Here is a 12,844-nt window from a genome sequence, read left to right on the forward strand (position 1 = left end):
GCAGTGTTTTTGTCTGCTTGTCCCAAGTCTGGTAAATGCAGAGAGATGGGCCAGGAAAGGCAAATGCCGTAAAACTGAAGTTGTAGCAACTCCTACAAGGAGAAGGCCAAAGGAAAAACCAAAGCATTTACAACAAGCCATGTTTTTTTTTTCTTGCACGATAAAAGGTTAAACATAAGACCTTAAGAACAAATTAGCAAAGTTCTAATGGTGTAAACAAGCTGTAGGTCACAACAGTGTTGAAGAGAAGTTGATACAACAGAGCTAACAACCCCTGAATCTGTGGTAAGTTGCAAAGCAAAGATCAACCTCCTCAATGATTTTTCTTCAATAAGTTACCAAGCTAAACCTTTTAATTCCCACTTATTGGTTTACCCACATTCCTGTCGTTATTGGTGTGTACTTGCAAAGGAATCGGCTGCAGAAGTCAATTTAAAGAAACAAACATCACACTGAACCTGATTATGTGTTTCTGCTGCTCTCACTGATTCCAGCATATTTTTAAAACAGTTGAAAAAAAATCTGACGTTTGCTCGGAATTGGCTCTTTTCAAAGTAAACTGAATCAAATCATTTTAGCACTTGACGTTCCTGCGTGTGTAATGAATTCTGACAGGAGACCCAGGAGAGCGAGAATATAAGCATTCCCTTTTAATTACCCTTTAATACACACACAGAGTAAGCTGAAAGATTAGAGCACACATGAATATCCTTTGCAATGTTGCATCGACAAAAATATTCTTGAAATTGCATCAAAATTTCTGTTTTAAAATATTTCCTTTTTTATGTAAACATTCCTTCCTTTGCCTTTCTGAATCTCTGCATCTTTGCCCTCATTTGCTTTGGCTTTGAGCTCAGTTATTGACTGTTCTAGCCTTTCCTCCTCCAACACAACCACACACACATCTCTCCTAAGTTAAGAAAGGAAGAGGGTTCCTTAAAACAAAAATACAACAACAAAGCTGGGTTTTTTTTCCATTTCTTTATGCTGAGGTAAGTATCTAAGTATTTAAAAATACTCATATTTGGGTTTTTGCATTAATAAAAGGGTAGATTACATTTGCAGTGGAATCTTTGAATAATGCTAACCAAAACAAACGCCTCAGATACTGAATGCATGTCGACCTAAATGCACAATCAAAAATGCAGATCAAACATGCAGCTGCAGTCAAACGCTGCAGATCTGTGAGGACGGACTGAGCGTGCAAATGCATTTTCTACTCATTTCTGATGGTTTGAGTTGAGTTTTGATCTACACATCTTGCATGCATTCAGTCTACTTTGATGTTTATTTCTAAATGCATGGCACTTAACAAGCATATAGCAATCTATGCTGAATATAAGGATCACAATTAAACAGTTTACTGCTTTAAGGATGTACAATCAGGATTTCAGAGGTTTGGAGCATGTTTTTGAACACAATGTTGACCTGATGAATTATTCATCATGAATATGGTAAAGATGCAAACTGGATCTAAAGGAAAAGAAATTATAAGTCAAGGACTTACATTTATGAAAAGCTAAGATATGTTGTGAAAGTTGAATGTAATAAACTGTCTTAACAAATAATGATAGCTGAGATTTTGTCAGGATTTGTTTAACAGTGATCGCAGTGATGGCATTTTTCTTTCTTTTTTTGTTTTGTTTTTTTGCTAACCCTTTATGCCTAAAGCCTCTCAAATGTTTTCAACAGTTGTGGGCATTGTCAGGTTGACACAATGACTTGAAGGCCCTGGATTTGAACCCCTGACCAACCAACAGGCCGTTTACAGAGTGTGAGAAAATTTGCATTTGCTTCCATTTCTAATCATGAATTTAGTCTTTAAAAAAAAAAACAGATTTCTAAATGAAATGAACACATCTTCAGGTAGACCAACAAGCAAATGTTCAGGCACATCAGGGTGAAGAGTGGTTTATCAGAGAATGATCGTGGACAAGGTGAAGAGAGACAAAAACGAGGGTCAAACACAAGATGGCAAACGGAGGATACAAAGAGAATGGTGGAGAGGCAGAGAGGAGAGGAAAATCTAACATGCGGCCCTTGCTGTCAGCCAGTGTGTAATTAAGTTCTGCACTCTGTCAACATTGCTCTCTAAAACTGGTAATTTAGCTGGGCTGGAGCCAGGAGAGCAGATCAGAGGAGGGGACAGGAGGACACCAGAGGGGAGGGAAAGAAGCTCTGAGTCTGGGAGGCATGAGAGGAAGAAGATTAGTGGAGTTGTTGAAGATGAATCGAGGAAATGGCCATGATGTGAGGAAGTACAAATGTTTGGTGGCTTCTCAAAGTGTGTGTGTATACACACGCATTTAAACATGAGTTTGTATTAAAAACCTCTCATTAAGCCTTTCTTCTGACGCAATCTTTTACCCATTGTAAATGGATTTGATCAAAATTTTATCTATTTATTTTTATTAAAAACTATTCATTAATTTTCCTTAAGTTCTTTCTCCTATTTCTTTTAGGCCAAATACCTGCTTTTAGTTTTTGAGGGCAGCAGTAATTACTAGGGACGTCCAATTAGAAGTTTTTGTCGCTGATTCGATTCAAAGTCATTTGATTTTAACACTAATACCAAGTCCAGATTTATAAAACATTTAAATAAAATGAAAAAAGTGTTATAAACTCATCCAGTCTGGTGCCTATTCTTTTTTTTTTCATTTAACACATAAACAAAACACTTCTGTTAAGTAGCTTCAACAATAAAGTACAATACTGCAACTATTAACTAGAAAAAAATGTTAACTATAACTTAGTAAAAATTGGCATAAATAGTCCCGTGAGGATTTTTCAAAATTTTAGAACTGTCTTATTTGAATAATTATTATCCATGTATACATGAAAAATTCTTAAGAATAGATGTGATTTTGTCCAAAAATATGTGTTGCAGTACAACAGTAAGGCAATACATTTTTGATCAGATGTGAGTCAGAGCTCCATAAAAAAAAAAAAAAGACCTTATCCCATAATTGTTGTTGTAGCAGCATGAATTTGGTGATGAGTTTTTCATGACCAACTCACATCAATGTGAACCTTTTTAGTTTAATTTGAGAGATTTTTTTTTTTTTAAATCACCTTTTCCCGGATCCTTCACCTCACAGCAGTCACACTGCAGTCAGAAGCAGGAGAGCGCTGTTCTCATTAAAAAGAAACTAAAACCCAATGTTTTTCTTTCTTTTGAAATGCCTTTTGTAGGTCATTGTTTGCATTGAGACAAAAGGCAAGAGACACTTGCTGTCAGTTCACACGCTTTTTTGAGTCCCAATATCCGGGCCTGCGAATATCTTTCTAACCCTACAGAACTGTTTTGCTGCAATATTCCACTACACTTTACGGCAGTAAAATGTTGTGATCCGTTCATGATATGCAGTTTTCTCTTAGGGCATGTATTTGAAACAACAGGCTCCTAATCAGGAGACGACATTGCCTTTCGATTAATTCTAAAACTACGTGCCCAATGTCCCTTCGTGTGATTGGAAATTGGGCCATACCTATTAATTTACCATTCAATTATATCAATAGGAAAACTAAAAGCGCTTCTATAACCAGCAGAGTGAATGTCAATGTTAAAAAATACCATATTTTCTGGACTATAAGTCGCCCTTTTTTTCATAGTTTTGCAAGGGGTGCGACTTATACTCCGCAGCGACTTATATTAGAAATAAATTTGAAATAAATACATTGCTAACCCTCCTGTTATGTTCATTTGTGAGGAACAGAGATGAAGTTGATGTATGAGCTATGTTAAGTGACTCAGAGAATCAGCAAACTTTTTTTACAGTAAGATCTTGAAGGCTAACAACATATTTTATTTTCCAATGATTTCATAGATTCAGAAATGCAATAAAAATGATAACTGTTTCTACAAATACATGATGAAAACAGAGTATTAGCCAATGGCCAATGATGCTTCATGAAAGGAATAGATAAATAAGTATGAGAAAGAATTACTGTGAAATTATGAGATAAACAGTCTGCTATGATTGTGTCATACGAGTTTGTGCAACTTATTAGTTCTTGGTCTCAGATTTTGTCAAATAAATCTCCTGTCAAAATGCGACTTATAGTCCAGTGCGACTTATCTGTGTTTTTTTCTACTTCATGATGCATTTTTGGGCTGGTGCGACTTATACTCCAGAGCGACTTATAGTCTGGAAAACACGGTAAATGAACTGAAACCCAATCACAAATGGAATCCACTTGTAAATTCAAATCCAATTTCATTAGCAGCGATACCCAACCCGGAGTAAGAAGACAAGAAAAACTACATGTTCATGTTTGTCTGTTTTCTTTCAGTGTAAAGTTCTCATAAATTATGCGTTTTGCATGTCTTTGACTCTTCAATTTAAGGCTGTTTCTACCAGAGTATGATAATTATGTTATTTCAAATGACTGAATATGGCAGGTGTGGACAATGGACAGCACAGGTAGCTCTGTTCTGGCTCTAAAAGAGAGATTTTGTCATTTTGTGCCAAAAAGTTAGATTTCCTGAGAAAATATTCCAGATGCACACACCAGTTCACACAATTATCCACAATCATAAAGCCCACTTTCTTCACTGGTAATTGTCAATGGACAACCACACAAAAAGCACAGACTAACACTGAAGAAAAAACCTGACACACTATCCTTTAATTGTCCTTCATTCAAATGTTTTAGCGCTTTTTTCACACACTAAGTCCCACTTGTGCAGCCGTCCATTCAGGCTCCCCATGGAGCCAATCTGCTGCCCCCTCACTCCAACACCCCTCCCTCTGCTGTTGCATGCACAGTAGACACACACCGGCATGAACACAAACACACTCCCATGCAAGGTCAGAGAGAGGGTTCATCAGTGTCACTTCCTTCTCACTCTTTCTTCTCTCTGTCCAGCCCCCAGAGACTCAGACACTGAAAAGCCATTTACTCTGTTACTAAAGATTTTGCAGCAACTTCTAATATTTCTCTTTTTGTCCTGTGCAAACGTATGTACTGGTTACCAAAAGCTAGAAATGAGAAAAAAATAAAAGTACTTAAGACACTTTACAGTATCTAATGTCATTCAGTTTAGAATTTGTTGTAGTGGAGCTGCAGCTTAGACGCCTGCTTTGATCATGATAATCCTTTACAACTGTTTATTTACAGGAAATGTTTAAAAAATACCCACCAATGGAGTTCAAACTAGTATCTGCTTTAATTAACACGTTAAAGTTGTGACAACCATGCAGAAACTGTACAAGCGGCTTTATCAGAGTTTTAGAAACAAACTATAAAAATGAAATGGAATTGTTTATAGTATCCGATTCAGATTTCTATTTAGGAATCGACTCATCCAGCTCTGTTAAAAACACTACTGCATAGACTCTAAAGCCTTTTCTAAACAAGACAAAGTGGGATTAGTTTCTGAAAACCTGCTGGTTTTTCTGCCAATATTACCTTAACCTAAAAGTTTTCAGAGCTGGTTACATTTTACCTACTGTGGGCAGCATTGAACACATCGTCAATGTGGGATGGTCAGTAACAGCTGAACAAGAGCTCGGTGCATCATTTTTCAATGGGATTTGTCACTTTGCTGATCTTGTGCCGTCACATGGTGGATATTGCTCCACACGTTTAGAGGAAAGTCTGAACACTCAGCAGATGGATTTCAGCCTAAAATGATTATACAGAGTGTGATGAGGATGCAGTTTTCATCCTTCTGTCAAGGCAAACTCAGTTGTGCACACAAGATCAACCACTATCTCACTCAGGCTTGGGATAAAAACCACAGTTTTCCACTCTAAAAATATCCTAAATATACTTTTTTCCTATTGTTCTTAATTTAGGATTACAAAGGAATATTTTTTTCTTAACTTGTTTGTTTAAGCAATTCATCTTGAGCTGTAAAACTGATTTGAGTCGCACTCTTATGCTGGATATCTCAACACTTTAGGCTTTTGTCACAACAAGGCTGTTGCAACAAAAAATGGGCAAACCAAGAGCATGCAGGAAATGTAGACTATTCTGTGAGCCCATTGTGCATAAATGTTCATGCACATTTATTTTCCTTTGGGCATGCTGCGAATGATGGGTCATAGCGAACCCCCTATACAACACGTAAGGGTGACGTGGGCACAGTGTACGGATTTGTCATATTTTTAATGCCCCCGAACCCTGCGATCTGCTCAACAAGCCCGTTAGCACTGGTCAAGTGCTCTGCGCTCTGTCATAAGTGTGCATTACTTGCATTTTCCTTTTTCAATAGAGCACGAGTTTCAAGGGAGCTACAGGACACACCTGCTCACACCATAAGATCTGATCTCTGTGACCCGCCACACGCCCGGACAACCCCAAACCCCCCATACAGGTGCATGTGACTAGGGCATAAGTCACTGCAGTTTACGAGGCTGATTGTGTGGTCCTTATATATAAAGTTTACTTCTGTCGAACAGTAAAATCAAAAACTTTTTTTTTTTCTTTCCTCCACGAGCCTAACAAACCGACGTAAACCATCAGAAAGCAGTCCAGCTGGATCTGCATCTTTTGCTTTGGGTCATTTAGTGATCCAGTTTAGCACAGTGCTGCATGTTGGAGTGGCTGAGAGCTTTTTTATGGCGGGGAAGCTCACTGTATGCAGGAACAGGGGATAGACTGTTTCTGCTGTTGCTCAACAGTGTCTATAGAGATGGTCATGAGTGCAGAGGAAGATTTTTCTAAGTTGTTAGCATGCTGTCAGTGTGATGAAGATGCTTCCAGCTGGCTCTGCTTTTGTGGCTCTACTCTCACTTGGTTTTCATGGATATCCAAATCAATCCCGACATATTTAACTGTTTTCATCGACTCTTTTTTGATGCCGTCAACTATTTGGAGGAAAAATCCACAACCCCTTTTCCTTTTAGCAGATGCTTGAGTGTTTTTGTGTTTTAGGGAAGCTTTAAATGGCAAAGATGCTCCTCTTCACTTAATCATTTCTGTCGCACATATTGACTAAACCATATTTGTCTCCAAAAAGCCAGCTTCAAAAATAGGTGTGCTTCAAATGCCATCGCTTTCACACATTTTGGTTATGCAACATCTTAGTGTTCATCCCATTTTGCCATCCCCCTATGTCATCATTGTTTTATTCTATTACCGTGTTGATTTGAAATCAAATTCCTCTTGGAAGGCACGGCGGCGGGATTTAAAGGCATTTGCCCTGGTGGCGCCTTTTTCTTTTCCTTCAGTGTCTTTGGCTTTGCTCGCCCACTCTCTTTTCCCCTGCGCTCCGTCTCAATAGAAGTTGACAGGGAATCATTAGCTGCATAATGAAAAGCAGCAGACCCGTAATATATACCATCACTGTCTATTACAGTCTCCTTAGCCTAAAGACCCTGAATGTAAATGAGGCAACGTTGTAGCTTCTAGAAGTCCAGTTAAAATCTGCAAGTATCAGAGAGACACTTTTAGGAACACAAACCTCCTCAGCAAGTGGCGAAAAAATAAATGAATTGGTTTCGAGGGAAATTTAAAATTTAGTACATTTTAAGTCAAATTCTTAAAATCAATTTGATTTAATCACTAAATTCATCCCAATTACTAATTAGAAGCTGCTTTGTCACTAATGGTAAAACTTAGTTTTCAATTTGAGCTTCAAGAAAACCCATGCTAGTTGCCCTAAAGAGCAAACCCCATTAACAAATCACTCAACACATCACAATGACCATTCAATACTAAGAAAATATCTTAAAAATCAAAACCTCTAGTATGTTATTGTGTTTCACTTCAGGGCCTACCATCTAAAAGCATTTGATTCTGACTGTCCAACAGTGTTTCAGTGAAAAATTGAGAATGTCATTCACTTTTTATGTCTTTAAATAAAACATTCCTTACATGGCAATACAAATGTTAGAACCCTTATTCGACAGTGGCTCAGGTGGTTGAGCGGGTCGTCCAATGATCGAAGGGTTGGCGGTTCGATTCCCCGCTCCCACTAGCCAAATGTTGTTGTGTCCTTGGGCAAGACACTTCACCCTCCTTGCCTCCAGTGTGGCTCCACTGGTGTGTGAATGTGTATGTATGATCCTGGTGATGGTCAGAGGGGCCGTAGGCACGAAATGGCAGCCACGCCTCTGTCAGTCTGCCCCAGGGCAGCTGTGGCTACAACAGTAGCTTACCATCACCAAGTATGAATGAGGAGTGAATGAATAATGGACACAATGTAAGCGCTTTGAGCGTCTGGAAAAGCACAGATAAATCTAATCCATTATTATTATTATTATTATTATTTTTAGAATTTCATTCACTTTCAAGTTTACAGGAATATGTACACTATTGATTCAAATTGACTTAAGGTTTATTGTGTTAATGTTCTCCTGGATTCGTTAAACCATGTCAAGGTCATTCTGCAATCAGTATGACGACAGGAAAATACACATGTAAACTGTGGTTTAATTTGATCTTTCTGAAACAAGATTGGCTGTTTTAAACGAAATAAAAGCATCCAAAATGAATCTTTCCTCCTCTCTTGCTGAAATGGAATATTAGACAGTGACTGGTTTGCCCGAGGCCTCCTCTGGTTATGAAGTAATGTGAGTGCAGAGATGTGCAGTGCAGTTCAGAAGCCTCCTGCTGCTTTCTTTTTCTCTTTCTTGACTTGTTTCTCTTTGCCACCCCTGTGCCACGATGAGCTCTGCATGCTTCCCTGGCAGTGCTGGCTGGAGTGCCTGATCATGTGTGGTCAAACTCTGAAGGGAGACAGAAATGTAGAACACACTTTCTGTGTTTAGAATTTGGTTGAATCACCCCACCCCACCCCAACCCACAGATTTGAATGCTTTTTAGCAACAAAATACATTTTTACTCCAAACAGAAACATTAGATGTTTGATAAAAAAGTGTGATTTTGCAGTAAATCCCTTTAGGTCGCATTACAGTGTTATTTCATGCACCATGATCTCATTGCAGCTGCTGTGTTGATGCCAAGAACAGCTTACAGTTTGAGCAAGTTCTACGTAACACAATAGATCGCCCAGCTGTTTTAAATTTTTAATATTTTCGTTAACCTACTTCAGGCTAAGAAGCACAAGGGCAGCAAAACGACAGGTATAGCTTTGTGTTCTCCTCTTTAATTTTGAAAAACATTGGAACTTATTTCTAAGGATTTTGAAGTCCAGTCACAGCAGGATCGATTTTCTTGCTGTTGACCTATTCTGTATTGACTTTTCTCTAATTCATGCACTTTGCTGAACTTAAACAAGACATACCACTTTTCAATTACTCACATATCAATTCCAATTTTTGCATGGTCAAGAATTTTTTTTTTATCATGTTGACCATAAATTGTGAAAATCCAGACACTTTTTTTCTAACTTTCCTATTCTAAACTATTGATTTTGATAGTTTTTTTGTACAAGTTCTAGTAAATATTGGCGACTGGAAGATTCTGACTGGGATTCCTAGAGCTCCCTGATCTGCTGGACGTCTGTGTTCCAGACTGAGCACAGATGCACAGTAAGACGTCTGAATTGGTGTTTTTTAGGCGACCCATAGAAGAAATATTCCCTGAAATGTGACTGCAGACAATCTTTCTAGATCCACGGACTCCTGTCCTGTCAGTATGCACATGTATACACAAGGAAAGGCATGCCAACACACATGCAGAAAATCAAATTCATTTTCTAGGCTGTGTCCCCGTATTACAGCTCTGTTATTGAGGAGCCGAGGGGCTCGTTGAGAGTGAGACTGAAGAGACAGCGAAGCTCCTGTGGCACAGAGAGTGCCAGATATTGGCTGCACTCCTGACTTTAACCTCCTGGTTTTCAGAAAATAAAGCTGAACAGAGAACTACTCTTAGGAGTTGCATGTTGCCCAGCGAGTAAGCATGAAGTCATTTAGAAAGAAATCAAATGGCTACCAAGGCTTTGAAGAACACAAGTGTCCTCAGGATTGTGTTTATTTGTGTTTATAGAGGCAACTGTTCTTTTAGATGATTAAAAAAAAAGAAGGGCTGAGAGTCAACTTCTGTCAAGTAAAACCCTACTGTCGTTCAGTTTTGGATGTTCTAAAACTGTTTTTTACGTACTTAACTAAGTTTTTTGAGTTCTTATCTTTAATTTTTAAAAAGTTTGAACCTCTCACTAGAACACGTATGAATCACTTATCGGTTTTTATTGTGAAGAGCCACACCCATGGTAATTGTGTTTTTGTTTTTTTAACGTGATCTTGGGGCATTTTTCTGGTGTTGGAGGACATGCATTAGGAAAATTAAGCTTAAAATTGCCTTACTGAGTATTTCTTTATTCAAACTAAATCGTTGTAAATCAGGAGCAGTTAAAAAAACAGCCACTGCAAATGTCAGTAATGTTACGTTGGTGATGTGAGGGGCTTTAAGCTAGTGGGAAAGCGCAAAAACAGAGAGCGCTTAGTCATGAGAGTTGGGGGGCGAGGTCGCTTTGCACACACACAGGGGCACATTTTGAATGAACTCTTGTTGCTCTGCAGAAACTATCTTAGAAACTACCCCTTTTTTAAAAGATTTGGCTAAAAACGGCATAATCATAATAAAAACACTATTGGGAATGATTTAAAATATGTAGATCAAACGATGATCGGAGTGGGACTTTACATTTTGACTTCTTCATGCTGTAAGAATGCCCCTTTTTTTAAGACTGAAAACAAAGCAGATGGGTAATAAGAACCTTACAAGCAAGTTATAAAGAAAAAATATCATCCAGGCCTAATTATTTTTGTCTCTATCCAACATATTACTGTTACTGAAGGGCAGTCTTTGTTTGCAAACTCAGAATGTCAAAACAATTTGACCCGAAGCTCGAATCAGGACTTCTAGCAGCATAAATGATATTCAAGTCATAATACGATTACTGCTGAGTGTGGGTGTTTAAATGTCTGCATTTAGTCAAGGTGCAGTTAAGGAGAGTTGTTGCTGCGCTCGCATATGCCTGCATGCGCATGTTTATCTGTGTGTTCATCTGTCCTCCCAGCCCTCTATAGTGGCATCAGACTAATGTGGCTTAACTACACACTTTCCTAATCGAACCAATTCCTAGAGAAACACAGACACAGACGCACACACCTGTACACACAAATAACTAAAGCCACATTGCCATTGATCGAAGCAGGTCACTTCATGTCAGAATGGTACATTTTCTAGGAGCTCAGCTTTTTAGGTGTGTTGGGACACGATGGCTGAGTCAGCTGTGATTTAATGTGACATCACACCTGTAAAAGGTGGGTGTGTTTGCATGCAGACCTGAGAAATGGGTGTACAGATCTGCACAGTAGTAACCAGGTTTCCACACCTCAATCAACAATGATGGATAAAACATACTAAAAAAAGCTTAAAACCTCAATAGATTCTGGACACAACAGTATGCATGTATACTTTACAGTCTGAATCAAATGCAGACAGTGTCCTGCTGATTTTCTTGTCTTCTTTTCCTCTTGCTGTTTGTCAGTGGTGCAGCACACCTGATTTCAGGTCAACAACAGTAGATATAAAAGGGATATGGAAAAAATAAATAAATAAAAGTGGGACCCCTACTATCAAAGACCAAAATAGGGACACTTCTTGTTTGGATGAAATATCTGTAGAAAGATTATTATTCTTTAACTTTTGACTCAAATTAGCAACAATTTAATCAAAATATTTTACAATAAAGGCTGCAATCCTTTGGCACATACTGCATTTTAGGAAACAAAGTGGTGACAAGAACTGAGGGTAAAGGCAGCAGCCAAAAACGGTACGAAGAGAATGTCTTAAAAAGAGAAAAATCTAGTCTGAACTCTGCCATGTTAACTCAAATCATTTCATTTTTCTGTAAATCTCTCCAGCATCTCGTTGGATTAAGATGAGATGAATAGCGTATCCTCAGGGAGCAATTTAATTCATCTCCATCCTTATCCAAACTCCTTTCAGATGTTAAGATGCCATGTTGTTTCAAAAAAGAATTTCACACAACAAAAACATTAAGCTTTAAGTTAATTGTTCAATAAAAATGACACAGAAAGTGCTGACAGAAGACGACACCAGCCATGTTTATGTTTTCAATATGACATTGTAATTTTTGTTATTGCCTCAAAAAAAAAAAGTGAAAGTTGTCACACCTGACTGTTTAAAATGTGTTTCCCTGCATTTGGCCCATCACCTGGGGGAGCTGCAGACACAGCTGCCAACCAATTGGTGGTTTAACCTCCCAATCCAAACCCTTAATCCTGGACGTCAACCATTGACTGTATTCTGAGAACTGGACTGAACGAGTGTGACATCACTCATAGAAAATGTTTTCAACCAAATGAGGTTTGCTCAGTCGCTACATGTTGGAGCCAGACGACATTGGTAAGAAGTGATTGTTTCCAGAGTCAAAGTTACCATGCCAACCACTCCTGCCAATCAGGAATAAGCTGAAGGAAGTCCACACCCCTATCCCTTGAAAGCGAGCTACAAGAAATCTGTCAAACATTTAAAATACTCAACATGGGGGCTAGTGGGCATCACATAAATTTATTGAGGCATCTGATTGGTCAGTTTATAACTCCAGTAACTTGCACTAAAGACATATCATGAAAAAATGGGATTGGCAAGACGATGCTAAAAATAACTAGTTGAGCAAGAATGGTTATTCGGACAAATATGACTGAGTAATAGCTGTTTATTTCTTAATAGAAGTCTATGTGTCATGGTGCCTCTGTCAGACTCCTCCCCCTCCCCTCTCTGCTTGGCTCCTGATGCGACTCAGCTGCGACCACTTACCTCATCACCTACCTGCTTACTTAAGGAGCTCCAGGATCAGCATTCCTCGCCAGTCCGTTGCCCCTGATGGAATTCATTACCACAAGTGGTCGCCTGAGTCTGCAGCCCTTCCGGAACACAGCCTCGTCATAGCCTCCTGTCA

General features: G+C 38.7%; 1 protein-coding gene across 1 annotated transcript in view; it reads left to right on the plus strand.

The window, feature by feature from the left end:
• il1rapl2 (interleukin 1 receptor accessory protein-like 2) overlaps positions 1 to 12,844 on the plus strand; it is a 437,033-nt gene that overhangs the window by 120,312 nt on the left and 303,877 nt on the right. The gene's annotated exons all lie outside the window — the stretch shown is intronic.

Source organism: Oryzias latipes, chromosome 10 (assembly GCF_053564925.1).
Source record: "Oryzias latipes strain Hd-rR chromosome 10, Olatipes_Hd-rR_3.1".
In the NCBI taxonomy this organism is placed as follows: domain Eukaryota; kingdom Metazoa; phylum Chordata; class Actinopteri; order Beloniformes; family Adrianichthyidae; genus Oryzias; species Oryzias latipes.